The 9,943-nt window shown below is 40.8% G+C and overlaps 1 protein-coding gene across 2 annotated transcripts in view; it reads right to left on the reverse strand.

The window, feature by feature from the left end:
• Positions 1–9,943, reverse strand: part of SEMA6D (semaphorin 6D) — a 573,864-nt gene that overhangs the window by 121,777 nt on the left and 442,144 nt on the right. The gene's annotated exons all lie outside the window — the stretch shown is intronic.

A 9,943-nucleotide genomic window follows, 5' to 3' on the forward strand; every position in this document is an offset into this window, starting at 1 on the left:
CTGAGCCACCCAGGCGCCCCTGTTTCACTATTTAAACAGTTTTGATTGCTGCCCTGCGTGGTGAATTGATTTAAAACCAGATTCATCGGGGCGCCTGGGTGGCTCAGTGGGTTAAGCCTCTGCTTTTGGCTCAGGTCATGATCTCAGGGTCCTGGGATCGAGCCCCGCATCAGGTTCTCTGCTCAGCAGAGAGCCTGCTTCCCCCTCTCTCTCTGCCTCCCTCTCTGCCTATTTGTGATCTTTCTCTCTGTTGAATAAATAAATAAAATCTTTAAAATAAATAAATAAATAAATAAATAAATAAATAAATAAAACCAGACTCATCGTAGCTGGACTGAGGGTCCCTCACAAATACTTCCACTCACTGATGGGGAACAGCAGTATGCGTGTATATCTGAGGAAAAGCAGAGACCAAAATGATCAACCCCTTAAGTAAATGAGACATCAATGAGCCAACAGTATGCCAAGCCAGTCCTTGAATCTTTGTTTGGACCTTGCTTTCTCTTGAGAGGTGTGGGACACAAGCTCCATGACAAGTTTTTGAGTATTATTATTATTTCAGGTAATTGTGAAGGCCACAGGAGCACAGTTTACCTTGGAGGCGGATCTAAGAAGGCTCTAGCAAGGACCTCTGTGCATGCATGACTCAAAAGTCCTAAGCATTATCTAGCTACATAATGCCACAGTTGCATCTTTAGCACTTCCTGGAGAGTGGAGAGGGGAGGGAGTTATAAAGAAGAGGATAAATGTAGGTGGGGGTTGGGGAGGGAGACTGGGGAATTCCAGAGCCTAGCACAGACTTCAAAGTCCTATGCCTGCTAATCTCATAATGTCCTTGAACTCCTCCACAAACAGCTGCACTTGTTAGTAAAACTCTTAACCCTTAACATACTGGTACCCTGCAAACTCAGGAAACCACACAAAGGCCAGGTGACATATCTTGTGAAAACTGGATTGTGTTTTCTGTTTCTCTTTCTCATCATCTCAGCATTAACTGAGTGAACCTTCTACATGCAAAGTACTGTTTAAACGGAGTAGGGAATTCCACATTTAAAAATGATTTCCTGACTACCAGGAGTTAGAGTTTTTCAGTGAAGATAGAGCAGTATATGTGTAGCAAGACATGATTCAGAAAATAAGGTTATGAAGATTAGGAGTAAGATGGGATCACCACCAATGTGGGAAAAGAGGGAAGTGTTCCAGTATTTAAGCAGGCCATTCTTGAAGGACACACAGACTTCTCATTGACCAAGGTGTGTTCAGGCAGGAGCAAGATGGCGTGGTTGCAAGGTTCAAGGGAGTGAGTGGTCCAGCTGGGCTGAAGGAAAGGTTCACCAGGGGTGGCGGTGATTGATAAATCTGAGCAGGGGGGTGGGGGCCTAACTGTGTAGACTAATGAAGTCATTCTCATTAAGAAGCACATAGTAGAAAGGATGCTTTAGGCAAACAATTGCCTTGTTGGTAGGTGGTATTGTTTGGAGAGAGGAGAAGATAGGGTACACAGTGCCGTTTCCAGGGTATGAATGATAATCCTACACGTTTGTGTAGAACTTCGCTTTTTATGAAGTCCTTTCATATTTAACTTTCTTAGCACAATAAATAAGGGAAACTGGGGCTCAGAAAATTTCATGGCTTTCTTGGCAAAACCAGAACTCAACTACAATTCTGATGTGGTTCCACAACCAGGGATTTCTTCTAATTTACTACAGTACCTACGATTCTATTAGGGGCTCAAATCTGTTAACTGAAGTGGCAGCTGAGGGAAAAGGAAAGAGAGATGGATTTGAAAGATGTTGTAAAGAAAGGACACTGAGTCTTGGTGACTGATATGCAGGACATGACTTGTAGGGGAAGAGAACAATCTAGACTCAACTCCTGATTTCATTAAGCCCTGACTGAACATTTTTCTTTTCTGAACTCCTAGAATACATTGTCTAAAGCACATATCATTCAGTTTATTCCTTCATAATATGTTCTCTAATTGTTTTTGGAATGTTAGTCTTTTATCTTCGAGTCTAAGATTACCCAAACATGAAACATTATTTTAGTTTTGTTGTATTCCCCATATCAATTAGACCATTACTGGGAAAATACAAATAGATTTATTAAATGATGCTCTGTTGTGTGTAATGTATAACTTTTTTTAGGTAATAATTGAGCCAAACATGTACATCATGGAAAGGAGGGAGCATACGGAGTAACAATACTGATTAAGAGACGGATTGATAAAATGTTGACATATTATGATTTTTCCAGATCTAAAAGAAACTAATGTTTGCATAATACTCATTCATCTGTCACTATCTCAAAGTTTCATTTCCCAGAGGTACTAAGGGTGAAGATTAGCCCTTTTTTGTTTTTGCTTTTGTTATACAAGGCTGTATTGTATCACAGCTTGGCTTACAGTCATTGATTCATTTAGCAAATATTAATGGATGCCCTATGAAATATGTACTGTCCCACAGAAGTGAACTAGCACTCTGAAACTCTAGCCCCTCCTGGGGATAGTGGGGTGGGTGTCCTTGGGACTGGATAGCAAGGCAAGAAAACCTAAACTGAAACAATTGGAAATACTACTCTCAATAGTATATCAGAAAATGTTTAGCAGACAGAGGAAGTACAAAATTACGAAAAGGAACATCAGAAAGGGTGCCAAATCTAGTAAAGAACATGGCTAGAATATCAGATAGTAGAATCAGGAGGTCTGACATAGAAGAAGATCCACCAAAGATACACTAGGATTGAAAAAACGGAGCAGGACATGGAAAGATCCTGAGTGATAGCCTTTCTCTAGAACATTCCTTAGGTGTCAAGATTCACAAAGCAAAAGTAGTTTAACTCTGGTTTAAAGGCTTCAGTCAGAACAGTCATGAGTGGATTAGGAATCAGACAGAATAATTTCCACCGGCAGAAGTTCTTTAGGACAGAATCCTCGTTTATTTCATGTCTGTATTCCTTTCCCCGATACTTGTATCTTATTAACTTTTTGATGGTTCATAGTTTATAGTAAAGGAAAAGGAACACGCATATTCACCTCCTCATGTTATTAACATAACGTTTTGTCTGAAAATTATTAATAAGATCCTAAACAAGAAAATAGCACACAATTAGAAACACATTTGCTGGCACGCAGTAAACAAAGAACAGATGCGAACATTACTTCTCTAATGAATCAACAATGCAGTAAGATCAGAACTAACTTCCAGATAATTTTAAAGTTCCTTATAACATGAATGTCATTTTCATGTTTTCCAGAGGGAAGTATGATCTGAGCAGACTTGAGATGCAGCAGAGTAAGAGAAATATTACCCTGAATTTACGGTTTAGGTCAGTGCCGTACTAGTCTTGCTGTTTGGTGAATTAATTAATTCCTTCAAGCCTCATTTTCCTAATCCATACAGTAAAGACAAAAAAAAAAAAAAAAGACTGTTTTACCTGTGTTCCAATGTTACTGTCAAGACAAAATGAGTTAATAAATGTGAATTTGGAAATGAAGGTTTCCTCTGGTACAAACCACTATATAAATGTATGCTACCTGAATCAGTTCGGAAGGAAATCAGCAATTAGTGAGTTGGGCATCAACTATAGGTGTGCGTGTGTGTGTGTAATGATAATATATGTGTGCATGTATATATATACAATATATATTAGTATTTGTATTGAGTACCTTCTATGTGCTAGGCAGCATATTTTCAAATTTGAAGTCAGCAAATACCACTCAGCTGTGAGTTCCTACAGAGCCAGAATCATTCTTGGATGAGACGCTGCAGTGGTTTTTGCATCACAAGCCCCTCCCCAGGTGGTTCTGATCTCATCTATGGATTGGTATGTGGACATGTTGGATGAGGTTGTGCAGCATGGCTCTCGTGGGCTAGGTCTCTAGAATAAAGGCAAACCTAAAACATGAAGCCTAAAAAATAAAGACTCCTCAATGAATACAATTCCCATCGGGGTCCACTCCTGAATCTTGCACTTAACTACCAACGTCTCCTTGCACAAGTCAGTTAACTCAATGCTAGAATTCTCTGCAGGATTGCTGGCAGGATAAAATGTCACTAGGCTTGTAAGTGTTGAGCATGGTGCTGACACGTCACAGGTGCTCAGTAGACGCTGTCTGTGCTGCTGGTGGGGGTCGAGAAAGGACAGCAGGGGCTAATAATCTGGTTTCCAACCTCTATTTTATTACCTGGGGATGGTAAACAGTTATGTTTCACAAGAAGTACTTTCAGGGTAGCCTATCCTTTTTCAGGTATCTTTTTTCCCAGCCAAGACTCTGAGCTGGTGTGGAAAGAAGTTTTAAGAACACACTACTAGCCCTCACTGATTCATTATGGAAACTGCCTACAGGAACTATTTTGTAGCAACATTTTTGAAAAGTTGTAGGCATTTGGCTTCTATGAAAGTGAACTGCCATCTGTTGGTCCTGCAAGCATTTCCACAAGAAAGAGTTGTGGCCCTTTCTTTTGATGACTTGCCCGCCGGTGCCCTCTTTTTTTTTTTTTTCTTTTCTTTTTTCTATTTTTGTGAAGGTCTCTGAGGGGAGCCCCTTCCTGTGCAGGCCCCTTTGATTGGTGTTGGATGGTCGTTCTCCTGTCAGCTGATAATGTTCCAATGGCTCGTGCAGTTCAGCTTTGAATGACTCAGTGTCATCTGTGTCAGGCATTTATTTTTAGTACGTTTTGCCCCACAGATACATCTCTGAGACGTGTCTCTTCCATCTGTCTATCTGGCTCAATGCTTCTGTTTAAGTGACACATAAAGCTTTTATCCAATTCTTTATACCTAAGCCTTCCATACCCCTTCTCTTCCTTATGCCATCGAGACAGCCGCACAGAGCTACGGGACTGACCGTTTCTTCACATGTATAACTGGGTTCCTCATGGCCATGACTTCAGGACTATAAAAACATGTTAAAAAGAGGCCCGATGAACGTACACAGACATGCATGCGTGTATGCACAGATACACACTTTCATGCAGAAATACACACGTCTCCATTTATGAATATCCATGTGGATATATTTTTTATATATAGTATCATCAATATTATGTTGTCATGTTAAACTAGACACATAAAAACATATATACACATGTATTTATTTAAAGAGAAATATATATATACACATATAAATGACATATGTTTTGATCATCAAGCAGTTTTACATTCTTCTTGTGTTTTCTGTTAGGTTGTATACTCCTGAAATTGTGCAGAATTGGAATATGTAAATGTGCAGAAAGGAATATTTCAGCCACCATCCCTCGGTCCCTGCTTTGGGATGAAATGTTAAATCTACTTTTGTCGTTATATTACACTTCAGGGAGTGTTCCACTGCTTCTCAGCTGTGCTATATAAGAAGCCAAGGCCATCTTACAATCTGTAGAATAATTTAGGCTATTTGGATCCACGGCATAATTTGCCTCCATGAAGTCTGACAGTGCTGACTTCCTTAGTCCACAATTGGGTGTGCTCAGTGTGAGTTCTGATCTAGGAAATCTCCATTTAGTCCAACTTTAAAGATTAAAAATGAGTGAATTTAGCTTCGTCTGCAACTGACCAAGCTGATTTAAGAATTCATGTGTTTCTATTTTCTTCTCTTTCTTTTTTATCCATGTGCTTTGTCACTAAAACATCAATATGCCCATGTTCATTGGGAATATTAAATATTTTTGCATGCCATTGCACATGCAAAAAATACTCAATACCTCTTAAGTGTATCTTCCATAACTTATCAGGCATTTCATCTGTCAGCCTGAAAAATAAAGACCTTCAATGAATACAGTTCCAATCATGTAATCCTGCTAGTTCAAAGTGAGTTTCAATAGCCCTTGACAGACCCTAGCAGAACCAGCTCACTGCATGAAAAACAAACCACACAATTGTGTTTTTATATACACATTGGTAGGTGCTGACACACTATTAAATTGTTTTAATAGGACCTACTTAGGAAAGTGTATATCTTGGTAGTTAAAACCTACTACATTGTGAAGTACACATTATATGCAAAATATTGCTCTCATAGGAAAATTTTAATTACAATGTTTAGACTTCAGAGCCAAACTATGTTGCTTTGCCTTGTCTTCGGGAAACCTGTACTAATCTAAAATGGTACCTGTCATTGAGTCAGCAGTGACGAGAAAAAAAAAAAAAAAAAAAAGGATCCCCTGGGGATTTAGTAGAATATGGAGGGTGTAGGTTGCTGCACAATTAACCCCAGTTCTGCTTGATTATTTTTGGTCACAGCTGCAGTCTGGATGAAACGTAAATGCCGACTTTTTAGTCTCTGAAAATCCTGTTCTGCCATGAAATTTGTTTACCACAGCTTTCTCTCAGAGAAGATGGTGGATAGTGATACATTTTTCAGCTAGTGACATATTTTGCCAAAGGGGACACGTTTGCCTAGTGAATTAAGTAAATCCAGTCCTACTCACACAAGCGGTCATTTCCTTTCATTCTTATCCTGGAGTTGAACCCCCTGGCTGCTTTTGTCGTCATATCCAAGGAAATGAACGTGTGGCCCTATGTATGCATATGGATCATGGATCAGTAGATCCTCAGGCCCTTTGGGCTTAGAGAGAAATACTGTGGTCCAGAATTATGCTGTCCACAGAACATTTCCAGTGTAGCTACAGCAATTCGATTCTCTTCTTTCCACTCTAAAAATCTTGAAAATGCCATCCGACTTTTCTCATTCCCTCGAATGATGCGACTAATGTTCAGAAGTGTCTTCTTCTTATTCACAAGTGGAGATAGTTCCAAATGTCCTCAGTCAGTTCTCACGTCTAGGTGGGCATTATTACCTCAAACATCCTTCTTGAGACTTCTGGCACAGATCTCTCACCTTCTCTGCCACCCCCTGGGAGCTAATCTGCAGGTAAGTTAGTCTATGTAAAGAGCAGATGGGAGAGAAGGCCAAGGGGTGAGCACGGCAAAGAGCAACTCTGGAAGATGCTCTTGGTTTTTAGACGTTTTGTGAACTACACATGGCAGCATATGCTTATTCTGGTCTCTTCAGAGAGAGAGAACTGCTCCCTTAAGTTGGAAATTGTTTTGCAGTGATGACAACAGCAACAACACAACAGATGAGAAGAAGAAAATAAAAGGGAGAGCTTCATTATCCACAACTTGATTGTTTTCTTAAAGATGTTTCCAATAAGGGGCTGAAGTGGTACATAATTTAGCCAAGTTTCCCTTTTACTTCTTGTTTGGATTATCAAAGCTGCAAGCAATGAGCCAGATTTGGAACCTAGCCAGGTCTCCGACAGAGTCCCAGCACCCACATGCTTACTTCACTGTGGTCAGGCTGATCTCAACATCTTCACCAGAGTGGATGTTCTTTTGTTGTCTTGGAAACAGATGTGTTTGCCCTTTTAGAGACACATGGATCAGCATGTCGTGTCCCTGAAAAATCTCCAAAATGCTAATTTTAGTCTCCTTCCTAATGGTAGTAAGCTTCATTTAGTCATTCAAGACCAACTCAGGTCTCCAAAAGGAAACACCTACAGTTGATGGGAATAGGAAAGGCCCCAAAAGACGCTTGCATTGTTTCCATGACCCACCAATAGAAACTATTTGATGTGGAAGAGCCCTCCTTACTATGAGTAGAACACTAGAATTAATTCCATCAAACCGTATAGTTGACACAATCCACTTTTATCATAATTAAACACTTTTACTTAAATGATATGACATTATCCATAACATGGTAATTTTTAATGCCGACTGGGTATTGTGTATGCCTTTAACATCTGTATGTCATTTTCACTCATTTATCAACCATGCATTGACTGAGGATTTACAATATGCCAGGAACTGATTAATTGTCTAAAAGTTTATGATATTTTGCAGGAATAAATATTAAGTAGGAGGATAAAGCATGGTACAAATATTTTGATCTTTGAATGTATTCACTACTTCACAGCAAATAAAACAGAAAGGCTGGAACGAGACCAGGCATAGGTCATTTTTAAAAGCCCCCCACGCATAATCAGGGATGAGGGTAGTCTAGACCAGGGGGGATTAACGGACCCCCTTCAAAAACATGCTTTCCAACCTTGCTTATAATCAGTGTCGCCATCTCCCAGAAGCTTGTTCTGGATACAGAATCCCAGGCCTCATAATAGATCAACTCAACTGGAATCTGCATTTTCATAAGGTCCCCAGGTGACTGGCAAGTGCGTAGACATTTGAGAAGACCTACTCTACCATGTCACACACTACAGCTGGATTCCATATTTGAAGCCTATAGCTTAGCCTTGCCACCCTCCTCCTTCAAACCTGCCTCCGAGGCTTTACTGGAGACACTGAGAAGCTGCACTATACGGGCAAGATACATTTTCTCTCTATATAGGATCTTCCGGAGCAGTGGGAATCCAGGCCCTAGATGCTTTAAGTGGCAGAGAGAGCCAAGTCCATTCATGGTAACTAGTCCAAAACACGTTTTTCATCAGAGAAGCAGAGGTCACATGCGCAAATGAATAGATTTAAGCTTCTGCACTCACAGTGTGTGAGGTATTCGTGGGACACTGTCTTCTTGTCAATACAAGTGTGATGACCATAGAAAAAGACATGGCACATATTTGACTCAAATATTCCAATCTCCTTTTTCTGGTGCACTTGGGGAATCCTTCCTGGTCATTGGACTGTGCAACAATGCCCAGCCTTGTCCCTATTTCTGTCTGTCTGTCTTTCTTTTTCCTTATTTCCATCTCCAACTCTACCTCTCACTATATTGAGCTACTCTGCCATTTTCCACGTATTATTTGAGGTGGTTCACAGCAACAGCACAGGATAAAAATCACATACCACCCAACCCCTCCTGCCTTACTGCCTTGTGCTTGCTCTCCTGGAATAGCCTTTTCCACCATTATTGCATATTCAGCCCCATCTCCCAGGGGGCATGGTCCATTCTTTTGCTGCTCTGCTATTTTGTCCCCTTTGTGAGCTCAGTCCTTCCCTCTCTCTCTCACAGACTCCTGGCTGAACTGCTCCAGGCTTTCTGAAACATGGTGCCTCCTCTCAGATTGCTGCACTGCTCTACCTAGGTATGTGCATGTCTTGCCTCTCCCACTAAACAGAGAAGCCTTTGAGGGTAAGCCTTGTGGCTTTGGGTGCTCAAAAAGCCACGCACCCTGCTGTACTCACAGTGGGTCCTCAGCAGCTAGGCATTCGGTGTGTGTTGTGTGCTTGTGTGTGCGTGCGCCTTTCTGTGTCTATCACAGGGTGAAGAGGATTAGAAAAAGCAGAGTTCTGAGTCAAAAAATCACTGTGTTCTCTAATGACCTTTGTCAATATATTTAAACTCTGCACCTTGCTTTATTCCTGTGTAAAAGGAGGGGGTTGCCCTAGTCATCTCTACATTTCTTTCCAGCTCAGACTTGCTCCATTTCTGTTAGTATCCTCAGATAAAACCTCTGCTGGCACTGGCTGCTTTAAAATCCACTTTAATAGGCACATGACATATCTGTGCACAGAACAATAATGTTCATTATTTTGTCTCTAAAATTAAAAAAAAAAAATCGGATCCTGTTTCTAAAATACCAAAAAAAAAAAAAAAATGATCTCCAACTTAGGTAGGCTGACTCCATTAAGAAGGCTGGGGACAGATCATGATTAATTTGGCAAACATTTACTGCATAGCTCTAAGCATCAGACACTGACTGTTCTGAGCCCTAGTGAAACAGCCCTCAAGGCTAGAGGTGGGATGGTAACACAGTACACTCTGGTCCACCTTAGAGGGACACACAGCACCCTCAGACAGTAGGCATTCTGGCAATTATCAGAGACGTTGACGGTTTTGCTGTATTTTTTATAGAGTGAGTAATACCAGCGGTTAGGATTGGGGAGCACCGTGTCTCATAGCTGAGGGAGTGGTGGGTACAGACACGAGACAGGCGAAAACAAAAGCAGTTCAGTACAGCTGAAAGGCAAGAAGATATAGAGGCAG

This window comes from Mustela nivalis, assembly GCF_964662115.1.
Source record: "Mustela nivalis genome assembly, chromosome: 6".
NCBI lineage: Eukaryota > Metazoa > Chordata > Mammalia > Carnivora > Mustelidae > Mustela > Mustela nivalis.